Source organism: Ambystoma mexicanum, chromosome 4p (assembly GCF_040938575.1).
Source record: "Ambystoma mexicanum isolate Mex_15411 chromosome 4p, UKY_AmexF1_1, whole genome shotgun sequence".
Classification (NCBI taxonomy): Eukaryota; Metazoa; Chordata; class Amphibia; order Caudata; family Ambystomatidae; genus Ambystoma; species Ambystoma mexicanum.
The window spans coordinates 663,841,831-663,859,379 of record NC_090927.1 but is presented as its reverse complement, the minus strand read 5'-3'; positions in this window follow the sequence as shown (position 1 = coordinate 663,859,379).

The following is a 17,549-nucleotide window of genomic DNA, read 5'->3' as shown; positions in this document are numbered from 1 at the left end:
GGGTGTGGCTGGGCCTGGAACTACTTGGCCTGGAACTACTTGACCTGGAACTACTTTACCTGGACTATTTAAACCACACCCAAACAGCAGAACACGCTTCGTGTTATTCTGCACTCCTGCAGCGTAACGCTCACTGTGTCCAGCTCCTGCTCATCTGCTTCTCCGGCGGCCCGATCCTGCAGCTCTAAATCCGGATTCCATCAATAACCTGGAAGAACAAGAACAGCATTAGCGAGCAAGAACACTTACCTTTGAATTAACCGGTCTTGAATCCATCCTGCGCTTCGCTTACCTCGCCCATCTCCGAGTTCGCCGCAACCTGCAAAGGTAAAGAAACAAGGACAGCATTAATAACAATTCTCACCTGGGCAAGCAGCGAGTCCTGGCAGCACCCTGTGCTTCTCTTACCTCGCCCATCTCCGGGTTTCACCGCAACCTGCAAGGGAGAAGGAACAAGATCAGCATTAGCAAAGCACTTAGCTGGGCAAGCAGCGTTTCGATCACTCCGGAACATCACTGCAACCTGTACAAAGAGAAGAGAACACAGGTTAGCAATTAACACCAATAAACAGTGCAGCGCTCTGCGCATCAATAACTCACCGTGGCCTTCGCCATCGGCATAACAACTCCGAGATCGCAACCATCCCTGTGAAAACAAAAAGAGACATAGGGGGTCATTACAAGTTTGGAGGCATCCATGGTGCTATTAGCAAGATGGCTGCCTCCAAACCCGGGTCCGGGTCCGGTGTCTCTGAATGGGGACTTGCCGGGTCATTCCAACCTTGGAGGACCCGGTAAGTCCCCATTCAGAAAACCATTCCCCATTCCCATTTGAGCCCCAGAGGGCTCAATGGGAATGGGGAAGGAGCTAATAACGGGCCCGCAAATTGCGGGCCCGTTATTAGCTCCATGGTACCTTTACAGGTCCCGCTAAGAACGGCTGGTCAGACCAGCTCTCCTGGTGGGACCAGCTAATGGACCTCGGAATATGGCGGTAGGGGGTTAACGGCACCGGCATCCTTACCGGTGCCATTAACCCCCTACCGCAATACTCAGAATGAGGCCCATTGTTAGGGAACTGCGTAGTGGAGCAAGACGCAGAGAAGACAGAGAAAACGGAGGGAAAGAAAGAGACAGAATAAAGACGGAAAAGACATTATAACTCACCTGGAAGACAGCAAGCAGAGTCAGGGTCACAGCCGGTCTGGACCCGACATAAGGGCACACGGACCAGTGAAGCAACTAGGTCCACGGAACACCCGCACCAACCACGCGCCCCTGCATAGAGACGCAGGACAGAGAGTTCAATGCACAAAAACCTAAGGTGAGCAATAACCCCAAGGGAGGGGTTTTGGACCTGAGGGAGGTGGGAGTTCACCCATCACAGAACCAGCATCTTAACCGCTCATTCTCCTGTTACAGGCGCTACCCAACGTCTGGCACATAACCAAGCAGAGAGGGGTCTGGGATAGCGCTTAGACCTCCATTCAGTATCGTGTGGCGCCCCTGTGGATACCAGGTGAGCGTAACAATCAGCCAGGCCATTATACCCTGGTAATCGTAGTTCTACTGTGTCCGAATTTGAGAGTACAAATACTATGGTTTAAAGGCTACAGCTTGGTTTTTCCAGATGGCCCTTTAAGCAAAATCGGACCCAGAAAGTGACTGCACAGGGTGGTGCTGTTCATATTCATGGGTCAGATGGACAAAGGCAAAGCTCTAGCTAGCCAAACCCCTGATAGTGGCTGGAACCTAGGGCAAAAAGGGTGTCCATGTCACAGATACTGGAAAGGCTGCAGGGCACAGAACACCTTGGAAATGGATCCCACCTCACTAACTGTGCATTGTATAATATGCTTAGTGCATTGGCCAATTCTCTTTACATCCAGATTGAACTGTTTAGTCCGTTTTAACGAGGGCTGACCTCGCCTCTTATGTTACATAATGCAATCAGTGTCAATAGAAAGCAAAAGGAAGTACATAAACAGAAACTCAGCAAAGATGGAGTTATCAAAGAGTCAGTAGGGGAGAGGTGTGGGACCACATGGATGACTCTTGTGGGCAATCAGAGAGACACAAATCACAAAGTGTGGCATAGTACAATGTTAAAATACATTTATGGCAGTAGATCCCATGCACTCAGAGGAGATTGGAGATTGATAGTAGAGAATTCTTTGTCTAGGGAAGGTGCTAGAAGTGGTTTCCTGAATGGGCTAAGTCAGTATTTGGGGCTAGGAGATGGATGGGGCTCAGAGGTGTGTGGTAATAGATGGATTTGAAGACAACGGGGAACATATCCAGGCACAGGCCGGATGGCACAGGAGGAAAGTCTGAACACAGGGAAAAAATGTAGCACTCAGAGAATGCATTGTTCTGGCGGGAAGAGATATAAGAAAGTAGATTACTTAAGTAATCTTAGTTTATGTTTAGAGCATGCACCAACACTTTTGATCTCTCTGCGGCTTTTGATACTGTAGACAATCGCTGACTCCTTCAGTGCCTTTAAAGTAGTTCTCATCTTTTCTCTCTAACCGTACTCAGGCGATCTCTTTTCCACCTTTAATTCTTCCCCTTTTACGTTGACCTGTGGGGTTCCGCAAGGTTCGGCTCTCTCTCTTTTTAATGTATATATGTTGGCTCTGGCCAGACTTATTTCCAGTCACTGCATTCACGTTTTTTCCTATGCCGATGAGACTCAAATTATTTTTCTTCTTAATTCTTCATCCACTGATCCTCCTTCTAAACTCAAGTACTGTCTCTCTGCTGTTGCTGACTGGATGTCAGAAAATTGGCTTAAGCTCAATGGGGACAAGACGGAGGTCCTTCTGGTGGCTATACTTCTCCTGAGTTCCCCTGGACCTCGGAGTTGTGGCCTTTGTCCCCCAGGCCTTGTCCGGAACCTGTTCCTATGGTGAAGAGCTTCGGCATAAACATCCTTTCTTCTGGTTCCAGGTCAGTCCAAGTGTCCACCATCTGCCAAACGGGCTTTGTCAAACTTAAAGTTTTAAGAAATTTTCTCCCATTTCTTCCTAACAATGGTTATGCGAAAGTGGTCATGGCCTCGATCATGGGGTCGATCGACTACTGTGATGGGATTTACTTAGGCCAGCCTGAATTCTTTTTACATTGCCTTCAGATCCTCCAAAACTCGGCAGCCCATTTGGCTTTAAAAGCCCCTAGATTAGCAAATTCCCGGGAACTCCTTCTCCAGCTTCACTGGCTCCTGGTGAAAAAGCATATTGAATTTAAGGCCCTCTGCCTTGTTCACCGTGCTGTTCATGGCAATGGGCAGAATTCCTGCAATCAAAGTTCACTTGGTACAAACCCAGCAGAGATTTCTGCTCAGCAAATCGGTCACTTTTGTGCATCCCCGTTATCTACGCTCTCGGGCCGGAGGTAAATTATTCTCGGATCTGGGTCCCAATCTTTGGAATGGTCTTCCAGCTGAGTGGCAGAATATTGCTCAATTTCTGTCTTTCGTAAACATCTAAAAACCTTTTTGTTTTATAGTCTCTCCTGTGGATAATGCACATCTCTTTCTCATGCCTAGCGCCTTGACTGGTCTTTGTGCGCACTCTACCAAATACCCATACAATGCAAAACAATACAAGCATATTTGCCTCTGGTAACTACAGGTAGCGGTGAGCGGTGGCGAGTTTTCCAGCTCTCTCACGGTGACCATGAAAGAAAAAAAGGGAAATGGGTGCTGGCTCAGTTACCCATTGTGAGTGTTAGATCCGTTTGTCCACTCATGAGAAATTTTCTCAAGAGAGAGGAAAGGCGGCTCTTTGAGCACACAGGAAATGAGCAACATATAGAAAGAAACTGGGGGGCCGATTTACAAAATGTTTTCCAATGGAATTGCTCCTTTATAAAACACTTTTGTAAATTAGGCCCTGGGACTAGTCAGTGACTGGTGAAGAACTTTATGGTGACAATCAAAGGCAAAGCTGCCCTGCACAACCCACCCTGGATAGCGTTGGACCCATGGGTGTCCTGTCACAGGTTAATGTGAATTTGAAAACTGGAAAGTGTAGTATACTATATGGAATGATACACAAGAGGCCGCGTAGCTGCAGATGATGTTTCTTTATTCAATCTGGAACATCAGCTTTCAGCTTAATAACTGCATCAGAACTCAAGTGACAACAGGTAGGCAACAGGCCCTTAAACTATGTTCTAACTGGTGTGAGTCTTTAGTCCTTATTAAGGCTCTTTAGGCCATTCCAGTGGAGGAGCACTCAGGAGCCGATGTTGCTCCGTGCCTCCGATCTCGGCGTAAGCCGCGTGCGAGGCGCAGGAGCCGCATTTCCGCCTCCCAGTCTGAGATCTTGCGAGACCGGGAATGACCTCACCTCGTCTTTGTTGGTGGGTTCGGGAGCTTTAATTATTGCCTGTAGTAGGTTTTGCTTGGGACTTATATCTTGCTCTGATATCTTGTACCACAAATACTCAACTTCTTGCGCCTTGAATACACATTTTTCATACCTTTATCTTACTCCCTTTTCTTGAAGGTTGGTGAGGACTGTTTTCAATGTGGCATCATGTGTCTGTTCGTCTGCAGCATATACCAGTATGTCATCCTGGAAATAGGACACGTTCCTGACCTTCCCTGGTAGGGCATGCATCATGTGTTGAAACGCAGATGCTGCGGATGATAGGCCAAATGGCATCTTTGTGAATTGATAGGTGCCAAACGGAGTGATGAAAGCAGTCAGTGGCTTGGACTCCTTATGTAGTTGTATTTGATGGAACGCATTCCACATGTCTAACTTCGAGAACACTCTGGCCTCCTTCATCATGAGGATTAGCTTGTTGATGCTCGGAAGGGTGTAACTGTCCGCGATTACTTCCAGGTTTAGACTGCGGAGATCGATGCATACCCTCAGCTCTTGTTAATTCTATTTTTTTATGAGTACCACTGGGCTCAACCACTCTGATGCTTTAATTTCCTCAATGCTGCCGTCTTTCTTCATTCTGTCCAGTTGATTTCTGAGTGTGTCTCTTGCGATTGCCGGTACTAGCCTTACCCTGTGTTTGACCGGGACTGTGTTGGTCTTAAGTAGTATTTTGTGGACGAAGCCCTTGATGTGTCCTGGCTCTTCCGAAAATAGTTTTGGAAAATCTTCTTTCACTACCGGCACTCCTCTAGAACTAACTGACAGTACCTGGTCCTCTGTGCTGGGGCCCAGTTTAATTTTCAGTTTTTCCTGGTCATCCCACCCAAGCACCGCTGGGCCTTCTTGACTTATGGAAACTTTTGTGGTGGTCTCTCTCCCTTTGAACTCCACTTTACCTTTGATGTAGCCAAGCAGGTCTACTGACGCGCCACCGAAGACTGTAGGCCTGTGCCGCGTGCTGAGCACTTGGACCATCTCTGTGCCCATCATTTCCTTGTACGTGCGCAGCGGTATTATGGTTAGGTCAGAGCCCGAGTCGGCCATGACTCTTGTTTCCAATCCATTGATTTTGATGGCGCAGTGGGGCTTTTCTATTCTAGCCTGTGGCTGTTCACCATTATGACGGTAGGCCTCCCTTCTTCATCAGAGGACGATTCCCACTCCGTAATGTGTTCAGCATTGACAAAGGTGACTTTTTTGTTTTGCCATCGGAACACTATTGAAAAATGACCAATCTTTTTGCACACTGAGCATTCTTTGTCCCTTGCCGGGCACTCTTTGTCAAACGCTAAGTGCTTCATGCTGGTGCACCTGTGGCATTTCAACGGTTCTTTCCTCACCCATTTCCCTTCTCTCGTGTCGAGGACTGGCCTCTCCTTCTTTGGGCGGAAAGCTACCGCTTGTACTTTGGCTGGGCTGTGCCCGCTTGCGTATTCTTTCCTTCTTCCACTGCTCTCGCTATTTCAACCGCTTTCTCCAGCTGTAGTTCTTTCTCTAGAATGAACTCGTCTTGCACCTTTCTGCTATTGGTATGAACCACCAGCATGTCACAAATCAAACCTTCCGCGTTGTTTCCGAAGTTGCATAGCGCCGCCAACTCGCGTAGTTTGGTCACATAGTCATCCACTGGTTCTGACGCCTCCTGTTTGTGGCTGTAAACTGGCCGGCTACTGGCTCCGGGGTGAGACTTTCGAACACCCTCTGTCCTTCGACGCCCAGGGCATCTAGTAGCATCGCTCTGCGTCTCGCTGCCGACTAGCCTGCACCGCCCAAGGCCTCCACATACATGGTGAATAAGGGTTGCCATTGTGGCCACGGAATGGCAGCCCTACCTGGAGTTTGCAGGAAAGGCGGTGGTGGTGTTGCCCCTTGCATGGCACCACGCGGGTTTCAGTGGTGATCCTCGTCGCCAATTATGTCATAGCTCTCAACTCACCCGCTTTTGGCGGGTGTCACCCACCCGCCAGCTCATCTGTTTCACCCGCCTTGGCAAAGGTGGGAGCTACGATTCATATTTTTGCCGGGACCCGATTTCGAGATCCCGAAATCGGGTCCCGGCGCGACTCTTCCTGCGGGAATGGAGGCGTGAAAAGCAAGTGTCATGCTTTTCACGCCCCCATTTCCTCCCCCTTCCCCTCCCTGGCGCTCTCCTCCAATGAGAGGATTGTGCCTGGGAGCATTCCTCCCGACCCCCCTCCCGTAAAAGGTCAGCGACATAGAAGTAGGACTGCTGTTTCATGTTTTTACGGCAGTCCTACTTTTATGTTTATGGCCTTTCTGGGTTTTCACCCGCCTTGGTATCAAAAAAGGTTGAGAGGTAGGATTATGTAGTATAATATATGTTACACAAGAGGCCGCGTAGCTGCAGATGATGTTTCTTTATTCAATGTGGAACATCAGCTTGATAACTGCATCAGAACTCAAGTGCAACTGGTAGGCAACAGGTCCTTAAACTATGTTCTAACTGGTGTGAGTCTTTAGTCCTTATTAAGGCTCTTTAGGCCAGTCCAATCGAGGAGCACTCAGGAGCTGATGTTGCTCCGGGCCTCTGCTCCCGGTGTCTCCCGCGTGCGAGGTGCAGGAGCCGCATTTCCGCCTCCCAGTCCAAGATCTCGCGAGACCGGGAGGTCTTGCAATATCTCTACAGAAAGTCTGCAGGGACAGGGCACAGATGAAAATCGCCTCACTCGCTGATTACGCAATGCAGACCGTAATTCTTTACAGTGCAGCTCAACTCTCGTGATAATTCCACACGTTGGAAAGACACATTTTGAAGCACATTTAAGCAATTTTTTGTGGCGACTGTTTAACAGATGCCTCACGTTTAATAGGGATTAGAATTTATGGAGAGAGGATGGGAATGACAGTGATGTAATGTGTCATCCCTCCTGGGAGCTTGGTATCTCCCAGGGACTCGTGACAGTAACCACGTGATGGTATTAAATAAAAAGAATGAGCGGCCTCCCGCTCGTCAGTCTTGAAAGTAACGGAACCTGGTGTGGGGTGTCCTTTATTTGCCAGCGCCATGCTGGCGCTGCGTAGCTTGTTGAGGGCATGCCCTGCAGGGCCCTCCACCAGGACAGAGCCCCTGCAGGGCAACCTTGATAGGCAACGCAGGTGCCCCTGCTCGACAACACTGGCGCCATCAGTCGTGTTGGCCTGGGTAGCCCCAGGCCATGAAAGAGCCTGTGCTCATGGGCAGCCAGGATGCCCCCTGCCGAGAGATGTCCTCTGGGTGCCCCCATCATGTCGACTGGGTGCCCCCAGCCTTGGTCATCCTGGCCTGGGTGCCCCCAGGACATAACATTGGCGACAAGGGTGTTGAAAGCCCACCGTGCAATGGTGTGTTCACCACGAGGAAAGAAGTTGTGGGCGGAGGAGCCCGCAAGACCACCGTGGCTGTCCGTTATCCCGTGCTGGGCCCTGCGAGGGGTGTCTGGTGTGTTCGTCCCCCCACACCCATCTGAAGGCAAGGAATGATAGTGCCTGCAAGAAGACGAAGCAGACCTGCACTGCGAGGGTAGCCACCCAGGCTATTGCTGTTCTCAGCGCGGTGTGTGCTCCATGGGGCGGGGGTGTCATGCAGCGCTTCTGGAGAGAGTAAATGGAGGCAGCTGCTCCGGTGTGGTGCCAGCCCGCAAGACGGCACATTGCCGCCTCGCTGAAGCCCCTGTACGATCCGGGCAAGGAGGACGGCGAAAGAGGAAATGCTCCAGGTTGGAGCGAAGTAAGAAATACACCCCGGGCCGCCTGACAGTGAAAATAAATAAAGCGATGCATGCTGGCGCAGGGCGAATCCAAGGGACGGCCCCTCCTGAGACCCGGGCCACTGGCGCTGATTGTCACTGTGCTCTGGTAGGAGAAGAATGTAAAAAAATATATATATATCGCTCAATGCAGGCGCTTCCCACATTGTTGGGGGTCTCTGGGTGCCCCCATGCGTGCCCGTGAGCCCCTCCACCCACAGACTCAGACCAGACACGTCTGTGTGCTTCGGGCTCCCCGGTCGCTCTGACGCGGCCGGGAACGCCCCGTTTATTTAAGACGCACGCGGCGACGAGCAACGTCACGTCGCCGCGTGCGCGTCTCCCTCACGGGGCAACGCCACACTCCTCCTTTTTCCGGGAGGAACAACAACAACAGACACTTCCAAAAATTGCACTGCACACAACATAACAATTACAAACTCAGAGCCCATGCCCCTTTAATGTCAGCCTCCCGATTCCCCTTACTCCGGAACACAGTCAATCGGCCCCAGCACATAGTCTCCGAGATAGGCAGGTCTCCCTCGCCCAGCCCTCTGGGGGTACCTCCCGCCTACCTCAGCCGCAGGATTCCCAGCTGCTCCAGTGCCTCGTTCTGGCGACCCCACGAGTTCCCCCCGGGGGGTATCTTCATCCTGGAGGACAGTCTCATCCGGGTCAGGCGGGAGCTCAGCTCGAGAGTCCCCCAGTTTCTTAAAGAAGCTCACATTTCGAGTGACGGCCGACTTCCCGTCCGAGGCCGTTACCATCGATCCCTTTACTGCCACCACGTCCAGCGGCTCCGGTTCATATGGGAGGGAGAGTTTTCCGTGGGGATGCCGATTCCTGATCAGCACTTCGTCGCCCGGTTCCAGCCGTTGCGGACGAAGACCCCGCCGTATGTTCTCTTGATGTGTCCTTGCCTGTCGCTCCGCTTCCACCCGTTGGTCATCTATTACGCCGGGTTCCTTTTCATGTACCTCCGGGAGGAGACCTCGGGGGCACCTTCGGAACAGGACTTCAGCCGGGGCCACCCCCGTCAAGGCGTGTGGGGTGGTGCGGTATACTCTCAAAAACTGGTATAGCGCCCGCTGGAGGGGCTGGCCCTGTCCCTGGGCTATCCGGAATGTTTTGTTCAATGTCCTCATCAGCCTCTCCGCGTCCCCGTTCGCACGGGGCCACAGCGGGGACACCTTCCGGTGCGCCACTCCACAGCTCTCCAGAAATTCCGAGAACCTAGCGCTCTGGAATGGGGACCCATTATCCGAGCACAGAGTCACGGGAAACCCATGGGCGGCAAAGATTTTCTCCACAGCGCCCACCACATGCTCAAATGCCACCGACTCGACGAATTCCACCTCAGGGTATCGGGAGTATTCATCCACAATGGCCAGGAAGTGAGTGCCTACGGCCGTGGATCCGAAGTCCGCATGTACGACCTCCCACGGCCGGGTCCCTCGTGGCATTACTTCGATTTCAGGCTCCCGCTGGACTGGGGAGGCCGCCTGGCACCACACACAGGCCGCTACGAAGTCGTCCACTTTTTTTTCTAGCTCGGGAAACCACACCTTCAGCCTCAGTCTCGCCTTCGTCTTGGCGGCCCCTTGGTGTCCCTGGTGTGCCAGGTTGATGACTTCATGGACCTTGGAGCCCGGCAGCACCAGGCGATCGCCCCGCAGCAGCAGGCCCGACTCCGTGAAGGACAGTTCGTCCTTTACCTTCCAGAGTTGCTCGAGGGTCACTTTAGCTTCTTGAGTGCACCCTGCCACCAATTCCAGCACGGACTTCCAGGACCCCGACCGCATCGAGCTCCTCAAGATGCGGAAACACTCGTCGTTGGCCGCAGCACTCTCCAGTTCGGGTAGCGGCATTGCGTTGGGGGTGGCACCCTCTACCACCATCCTGACGTGGTCATCGGCTTCCTCAGCACACGAGTCTTGTGCGGGTCCTCCACCGCCCACCGGGTGCCTGGACAGGTAGTCAGCCGCATTGTTGGCACCCGGCCGGTAGATCAGGGTGATGCTATACTCCAGAAGGGCCAACACCCACCTCTCGATTCTGGCTGGTGGTTTTGAAGATAATCCGGCCATGATCGGAAGCAGCGGCTTGTGGTCCGTTACCACTGTCACGGGTCTCCCCAGCACATAAAGCCGAAAATGCCGACAGCCCCACAAGACAGCCAGGGCCTCGCGTTCAATCTGCGAGTATCTCTGTTCGGTCTCGGAGAGGGCTTTGCTGGCATATGCCACTGGCCTTATCCCCCCATCTCTGCCCACTTGGGTGAGCACAGCACCGAGGCCAAACGGGCTGGCGTCCACCACAATCTCGGACTCCAGGGCGGGGTCAAAAAAAGCCACGGTATCATCTGCTGTCAGGGCGCCTTTGATGTCCTCGAACGCCGACTGTTCCAACGGGCCCCACTGCCAGGTGGTATCCTTTTTCATCAGGGCCCTCAGAGGCTCCGACCTCGAGGCGAGATTCCTGATGAAGCGCCCACAGTATGTTACCATTCCCAGGAAGCTCCGCACATCTGACGCCGACTCAGGGGGGCGCGCGGTCCTGATGTCCTGGACCTTCCTGGGGTCCGGAGATACACCGCCCTCCTTGAAGATGAAACCAAAGAACTCAATGGTCGGGCGGAGGAACTCGCACTTGTCCTTGTGGAGAGTGAGCCCCAGCGACTGCAGCCTCTCGAGGGTCTTGGCCAGACGTTTCAGATGTTCAAGTTCAGTCCTGGCAAAGACCAGAATGTCGTCACTAATGTTTAGGACGCCCTCCAGGTCTGCGAGAGCGCCTCGGATAAAGTTCTGAAATACCTCGGCTGCTGACGACACTCCGAAACTCAGCCGCTTGTATCGATAGAGCCCCCTGTGGGTAGTGAAGGTTGTAATATATCGGGACTCTGGGTGGAGGACAACTTGGTGGTATCCAGCTCGTAAGTCCAACTTAGAGAAGAACCGGGCCCCCTGCACTTCAGCAATGATGTCATCGATTGTCGGGGTCAGGTGTCGTTCTCTCCTGATGGCCTTGTTGGGCAGCCTCATGTCCACACAGATCCGGACGGAGTCCGGCTGTTTCGGTTTCCTCGCCACTACGATAGGGGATACCCATGGTGTGGGGCCCTCCACCTTTTCGATTATATCCAGGTTCACCAGGTTGTCTAGTTCCCTGTCCACCTGGTCCCTTAGATGAAACAGGATCCGCCTGTGTTTCAGAGCCACGGGCTGCACCGACTCATCAATGTGGAGCCTCACGGGGTCACCATTCATTCTCCCAATCCCTTTAAAGATGTCAGCATATTTGTCCAGCAGATCGTTGATGTCCTCTAAGTAGACTGAGTACGCGAAGCTCACTATGCCAAGAGCCTCCGCTGCCGCACAACTCAACAGGGTGTTGCTGCTCACCGGAGTCACGTAGAAGCGGGCCTTAATCTTCGACCCGTCATGCTCCACCTTGGCGACAAACGCACCGTCCAGTGGCAGGGGCCCCCGCCCACCAAATGCAAAAATGCAGGCTCTCGGCGTCGCCAGCCTCGGGGGTGGGTTGAGCGCGGCATAATGTCCTCTCGCCATTACGTTGACTGAGGCCCCCGTGTCGACCAGCACCGGGACCGGCGAGCCGTTCACCTCCACGACGCATCTCGGCTGTCTCCTGCTCCTCCCCTTGAGGACTTCCATGCTGGAGACGAAGAAGATATTCTCCTCATCCTCTTCCTCCGCTTCTTCCGCCGGCGTCTCCTCTCCCGCCTGTTCCACCTGAGCTACATTGGGCGGGCGGTTTTGGCGAGGGGTCCACAGACGAGGTTGTCCTCTCGGAATCAGTACAGGCAGGGTCGCCCTGCACACCCTCGAGAAGTGGTCGGGCACCCCACAGCGTCCGCAGATCTTTCCTATTGCCATGCACTCAGACGAGTGGGAGAGGTCGTAGCCGCACTTCTGGCATGACTCCACTGGCTTACCAGCTCTGTCTCTGGGAGCCCCACCGGGCCTTCGCACCCCTCTGCCGCCTCGCCAGACAGCACACACCTCTTCCGGCCTCGCTGCGCGGGATCCGGCCTCCATCTTGTTGGCACGGGCCTCCGCCACCTCATGGCACCGCCCGAGCTCCAGGATTCTGGGCAGGGTGAGTCTGGGCTCTCTCAGGACCTGTCGCCTCAACTTGCCAGATGAACATGCCTGGATTAGCATGGTCCTCATCATATCCTCCGCATCCCCCCACGCACACCCTTGGGATAGGCGGCGCAGGCGGCCATAGAAGGTGTCGAGCGTTTCATCCTCCTTTTGTCTGGCCGACAGCATGACGAACCTCTCATAGTCCACGTTGGCAAGGGGAATGAAATGCGCGAGGAGGACGGCTTTGGCTTGGTCATAGGAGATGTCCACCGGAGTTAACGACTCAAATATCTCCTGTACAGCTGCTCCGGCCGAATACAGCATCGTAGCCACCCTGCTGTCATTGTCCGTGACCTGGGCGGCCCGAAAGTACATGTCCAGCCGTCCGATCCATCTTCTCCATCGGGGGCCCAGGCTGGACGGAGGACCCGTAGCGTCAAACTCCGGAATGGGCTGCAAGGCCGCTTGCGCCCTGGCTTGGGCCATGGCCAGGGGTGGTGGTTGGTTCGGGGGAAGAGCGGCACCAACCGTGGGTGTAGGCAGCCCAGACGTCGCAGGATGTGGGGTTGGCTGTGGGGGATTCTGTTGAAACAAATCTGCCAGGCCTTCGTCCTGCGAATCCTCCGAGGTCGTGGCAGTCGCACCCTCCAGGGCGCCGAAATCACTCATAGGCCCAAGCGCACAGGCACCCTTGTTCTAGTCCTGAGGGCCGCAACTTGCACCTCTCCCCACACTGCCACCACCCTCGTGATGATGAAAGGGTTAAAGAAGCTACCTTGAGGCGTCTCGTTCCAACGTGGATCTCAGGAGCGGGTATGCCATCACCCCCGTGATGATGAAGGGGTTGAAGAGGGTCCTTGAACCAAATGTTCCAAAAATTGAGCCTCAAAAATGGAGTGGGCTGAGAAGGCCCAGCCACCTCAGTCCATCTTCCAGCTACCACACGACGTTACAGACTGAAAATTGGCCAAAACATCAAAATTCAGGCATGGGCCTGCGGGTTAGGCTGCCCGCAGTCAGCAAATCCAAAAATTGGGCTTGGATGGCCTTCTGACTCCAAACCGGAGCTTTCGGAAGTTCCTCAGCCACGTGCGCAAGATGGCCGCCAGCCGCGTGTATGGTCCGCGGCCACAGCGTGAGACGAAACATCCGCGGATGTTTCGTCGTCGGAGAAAAATTATCCGGGATCGCTCTCACCGCCGGGCCCGGGCATCCAACACTTGTCGCCACTGTTGGGGGTCTCTGGGTGCCCCCATGCGTGCCCGTGAGCCCCTCCACCCACAGACTCAGACCAGACACGTCTGTGTGCTTCGGGCTCCCCGGTCGCTCTGACGCGGCCGGGAACGCCCCGTTTATTTAAGACGCACGCGGCGACGTGCCACGTCACGTCGCTGCGTGCGCGTCTCCCTCACGGGGCAACGCCACACACATGTCCCCAGGAAGGGACCTGCAATGATCCCCGGTCCAGTGCCGGTGAAGGGTGATAGCATGTGCATGCTCCATGCCGGAGCTAAAATGAATGAAGCACTGGGAGCGGCGCAATGACTAGTAAGGGTATGGGCCCAAATAAGACGCCCGGCCCACAGGTGGTGTGTTATGCCGCGCTCCATGTGGGATCAAGTGAAGAGGCTGAAAGTGGAGACGTCACTGCAGCATCGGCTGTGCACATGGAAGCAATCCATGTGGGTGAAGTGCCAGTACAACATTATAGCCCGTGGAAGTTCCTGGGCCCATTGGTGGGGACTGGAAAGGAAGAATGGAGAGAGGAAGGGTTGCAGCTCCCACGAGTGCTTGTGCGTCCTCCTGGGCCTGTCGCCTAGACACCCTGCCATCTGTGTATCCTTGCCAGCAGCACTAATGTCAAAGAGGAAGTGTGAGTAGTGGCCTGTCGTCCGTCTACAGTACCCTGCCACTGGTTTGCCCCCAATGTACATGGACTAGGCTGATGTGGCCCCTGGGCTCCACCAGGGCCCCTGAACTGGTGTGGCTGTCCTGAACTGACACTGGCGAAGGTATGAACTGGTTTCCCGCAACTCCACGAGTGCGTAAGATGGACACCATAGACATCCCCATGAAGGCTGGAAGCCTGCAAACCTGGACTTGCCTAAAGTGGCTCAGTCAATGGGCAATGTAAAGTTGTGAACATCTGTATTTTTGGAAGTGCTTTATGTGGTGCCAGGAGCTCTCATTGGTGCCGTTCAGTGGCCTTAGACCTCACTCACCCAGATTAAGAAAGGGTCCTTTGATAATGTGGTGAAACCTTCAACGTGCCATCAACCCTGAATATGGGTACATGCCAAATGTGATCTTATGTGTAACTGTCACAATGTAGATGTAGGTGTTTCGTGTTCGCACATACTGTCCTAAGTGTTGGGGTTTGCGATGTATTTAGATGTCTAGTGAATTCTGTCGTTTGTTTGTTTCCTATGGAAAAGAAGGAGTGTAATGTGTCACCCCTGCTAGGGGCTTGGTATCTCCCAGGGACTTGTGGCAGTAACCAGGTGATGGTATTAAATAAAAAGAATGAGCAGCCTCCGGCTTGTCAGTCTTGAAAGTAACGGAACCTGGTGTGCTGTGTCTTTTTTAGCTGGCTGAAGGGCCTTCCCCGCAGGGCCCTCCACAAGGATAGTGCCCCTGCTGGGCAACGCTGTCTACAATTACTGTGACCCAAGTTTTTAGAGTCCCTGCTAGGCAACCCTACCCACGTAAGCCAGCAGAGCCCCTGCTGGGCAACGCCAGCGCCATCTGTCGTGTTGGCCTGGGTTCCCCCAGGCCATGGAAGAGTCCGTGTACTCATGGGCTGGCAGTGTACCCCCTGCCGAGAGATCTGCTGGGTGCCCCCAGCATGTCGGCTGGGTGCCCCCAGCCTTGGTCAGCCTGGCCTGGGTACCCCCAGGCCAGGACATAACAAGTGACTCGGGAAACAGGTAATCTGCGTATTTGCTTGTGTGATGCGCTTCTCTGTGCAGAGAGGTTGAACTCCACTGGAAATAAAGAAGCATGTTGTCTTAATAACACAGAGCGCACCGTAAATGTGCTCGTCCGGTATGCATCACACGTTGAAATATAACCTATCTCTCTACCAGTTTGTAAACTGTGACCAGAGAAGCGGCTTCCGCGCAAAATGAAACAGGAAGACAATAACCGTTGATTAAAAATATCACCCAAGTACGTTTTTACTCCTATGTTCCCTCTCTGCTTGTGCTTGCCAGCACCATTAATATGCTCAACATGCCCTTTCCATGGGTATTGCTATTGGTCCCGGGTGACCCTTCAATGAGAGTTGAGGAAGCTCCCAACCTCTAGTGACACGAGTGTCCTAACACACACAGTACCTGTGTGATAACGAGGGGTGCTCTTAATGCACCAGCACATCCAAAGCAGGGGGCAAGGGGGGTTATGTTTGCCCGTGCAACAGCCCTTACTTTAAAGGAGCTTGCCCCATAACGTGCCAACGCAACGCGTACATAAATTGCTAGCAATCATCTCTTTTTGCCTCTAGAACTGTGCGGTCTCCCATCCACTGAACAACCTGAATAGATCCTGCTTAACCTCCTACGTGGCCCACACCAATCAAACCTTTCCTAATCACCCTCGCAGCATTATCCTTTGTCATTTTACAGACCTGCAGTTTAGTCAAACTTCATAGATTTAAAGCAAAACAATTTCCATAGTTATATTAATGTAGTCTAATAGCAAACTCTACCAGCTGTCGGTGGATGCAACCAAACACCTAATTTGCCCATTATTATATGCACGTATAATTTAAGAATAATTATCCCCCAAAACTCAATGGGAGCTGTGAGGGGTCAGTCATGGGAGGGCGACAACAGCTTGTAGATTTGCCATTTTATTGCACAAAATATAGTGAGAAAATACCTTGCTTGCCCTACTCTACAGAGGAATTCCCTATTTAGTCTAAAGGTTAAGCAACATTCTCTAGCATGGATAAATTGGCACTCACACTAAACAACCAATATACAACAGAAGTTATATAACAACACAATATAATAACTAATATTAACACAGTATCAGAATGACTTTCTCCTCTCCTGGGAAAGGTCAGTTCCCAAGGCTTCAAAGTCATTTCAACATGTTAAACAACAGTTAAGAAAGGGATTTAACCAGTTCTTCAAAGTTCAAAGTCAAACAAAGGTTTACCAAGCAAAAATCTACTGGAAACAATTCCTTGTTCCTGGGTGAAAAGATCCCCTTCCAACTTCCAGAAAGAAAATAGCACCAATGGTAATCCTGATTATGATTATTAATTGTCAGATACATTTCTACAGTTCAAAAGAAAGTGTGATATTCCTCGAATGCCAATAATATACAATTCTTTACAACTTTCTCTGTTACAACTTCACATTTGGTATATTTGTCAAGATGTTTTCTCTGTGCTGCTGCTTCTAGTTTCAACAACACTTCCACTGTTGGTACTACGCGAACCGGCAACTTTGTCCCACAGTTCATTACTGCTTCAAGCACTTCAATGTGACATCTGCTGACACTTTTATATAGCACCACAGTTCAAGTGTAACTACTACTGCTTCTGTAATTGTGAATTATTAGGTAGATTTCAACAAGACATTCAACCTCTTCAGGTAGGCAAAGCACGTTTCCTTTTAATGGCTTTCTTAAAAGGAGCAGCCTCTTTGCCTCTGCAGTCTGTCTAACTACCACTGAACAACCTGCTTCTGCTCACAAAACTCTTTCCCTTCTGGCTTTAGCAGTCTGCTACACCAAAGGTTATCTTCTACTTTAGGGTATTCTTCACAAGCATTTGGCTCCCTTCCCCAGTTCTGATCCCATCTTTCTGCCTTTGATTAGCTCGAGTTATTACCAAGAAGCGTATGTGCCACTCTCTCAGCTTCAGGTAACAATGGGGTACTCGCTTCTTATGCCACTTGTCTGTTAACAACTTCTCAAGACAGTTAGTTGGTTTTTTAACGCATGGCAATACAGGTTTCCCTCTAAACAGGGGGTGTCTACTGGCTTGGGTAATGCTTGTTGTTCTCTTTAAGGCTTTTATATTATTTACTTCTTAAAATAGAATATAAGTGTCAATTCCTGATATAGTATAGAGTTCAGTCTTTGAGATGAAAACACAATAGGGCATTTGCAACCTTTCTTTCAAACAATTTCCTAGGTTTCAAGTTGAACAAAAACTTTGCATTCCCGTATATTGGTAAAGAATGAAGTTCAGACTTCTTTCGGAAATTGTAATCAGGCACATGCGATCTCCTTTTGTTATAGTTTTCACTCTGCTACTTGTAACTTGTACACAAACAAAGTTT